The sequence below is a fragment of the Solanum dulcamara genome, chromosome 11, assembly GCF_947179165.1.
Source record: "Solanum dulcamara chromosome 11, daSolDulc1.2, whole genome shotgun sequence".
NCBI lineage: Eukaryota > Viridiplantae > Streptophyta > Magnoliopsida > Solanales > Solanaceae > Solanum > Solanum dulcamara.
Genome location: NC_077247.1, coordinates 8,330,124 through 8,332,124, shown reverse-complemented (window position 1 = coordinate 8,332,124; position 2,001 = coordinate 8,330,124). Strand labels below are relative to the sequence as shown.

The 2,001-nt window shown below is 32.1% G+C and overlaps 1 pseudogene; it reads left to right on the top strand.

Annotated features, from left to right (window-relative positions):
- Window positions 1-669: 669 nt before the first annotated feature.
- Window positions 670-1,470, top strand: LOC129872413 (uncharacterized; annotated as a pseudogene).
- Window positions 1,471-2,001: the final 531 nt, after the last annotated feature.

Genomic DNA, 2,001 nt, shown 5'->3' with positions numbered 1-2,001 from the left:
TGTGGATGTGAGTGTCAAGACCCTGAAAATTGAATATAAGGTGGAATAGAACAACACTCTAATGGTTATACACAATGACATGGGTGTGAGAGTATATGTAATGTTAAAAACTACTACAAATAAATTTAACAGATATCCAATTTGTATAACTCTATTGAAAAGGTGTAATCAGAACAATGAATTGTGTGAAGGCATATCAAGTAATGGGGCACAGAGTAGATTCGCATCACTTTGTATAACTGGGGTTGATGAATTTGAACTCCAACAACTTGCGATTTATGATTTGGTAGATCCATTAGCTGCATTGGAATGTGGTAACTATGGTGTGGTAATCTCGGATTTGTATCATAAGTATGTTGAGAAGGATCAGGTATACAATGATAAAGGGACATTAAAGTTCATGATAGAGCAGTATGCAATTACCCAATGATTTCAATTTAGGACTGAAATGTCAAATTCAATCAGGTAATATCTTCTGTATAATTCGACTCAATTATTTATATATATATATATATATATATATATATATATATATATATAGATGTTTTGTGTATAAATATATTTTGTGTGTTAGTATATTTGTATTTTTAAGTATTTTATGTATATTGATTAGTTATATTTGCATGTAGTTATACACTTGTGTGTTTCTCCAGTGACTGTGATTGGGTAATGAAGGCATCGAATATTAACAAGTCAGGGATGTTCAAAATTATAACATTCAACCTAGAACATATATGCTCTTTGAAAGATAAAGTGTATTTGCAGTGACAAGTAACCAGTAATTTGGTTGGTGGGATTGTTAAGCCAACATTGGTAGATCATAAGAGGAAATACACACCTAAGGACATCAAGAATGATATGAAGATAGAACCATGTGTTGATGTTGCTTATCAATTGGCTTGGAGGGCTAAAGAAATGGCTCTAAATTATTTGAGGGAGTAGTCAACAAGGTCATATGGTAAACTACCAGAATATTGGTATATTTTGAGTATAACATACTCAGGATCTCATATACGTTTGAAGAAAATAAGTTTCTCTATCTATTTGTTGCCTTAGATCCTTTCATAAAGGGGTTTGAACATTGTAGACCTATAGTTGTTGTGGATAGGAGTTACCTTAGAGGTCCTAACAATGGAACGTTTGTGGTAGCAAGCACTTTGGATGGTGCAGGTATGTGCAATTTAATTTTGTACTATATATACTTATATATTTGAATATTTATAGCTGTATAACTTACTTTTTGTAGGACATATCTTCCCATTGACGTATGATGTGATTGATTCAAAAAATGACGCCTCTTGGACTTGGTTTTTTGAACAACTAAGAGAATCATATGGTGAAATGAGTAACATGTATGTTGTGTCTGGTAGGAATGAGAGCATCATCAAGGTTGTTACTCGAGTGTATAATGATGTGCCACATTATGCTTGTATGTGGCACTTGTGGAAGAATGTTGCTACAAAATTTTAAAAATCCCAAGAAAATCTAATCCTAGTATTTTATACAATGGCCAAGACATGCAATCAATCTTATTTTGATAGGCTGATGAAAATAGTGGAAAAGGTAGATATACGGGTGAAGGAATATTTGGAGTTAGCTGAATATGATAAGTGGGCTAGGATTTATGCACCAAGTCATTGTGGGTGGTCTATGACATCAAACATAGCATAAAGTATAAATGCGGTACTAATATCAATAAGAGAATTGCCAATTTTTGATTTTCTGGAGGAATGTAGGTTGATGTTTGATTGGTGGAATTGTGATCATAAGAAAGAAGCATCATTCACATTTACACCCTTAATGGGAAAATTTCAGGATATTCTGATATTTAAATGAAGTAATAAACACACAAATGAGGGTATATTTGTATGTACTTGTATATTTGAATGGCTTCTAAAGTAATGAGTTCGTGTAATTTCTATTTATCTTTGTATATCTCAGGTTGTACCATAGACTGAATATGTTCATAATGTCAACAATAATGATAGAAATTATATTATT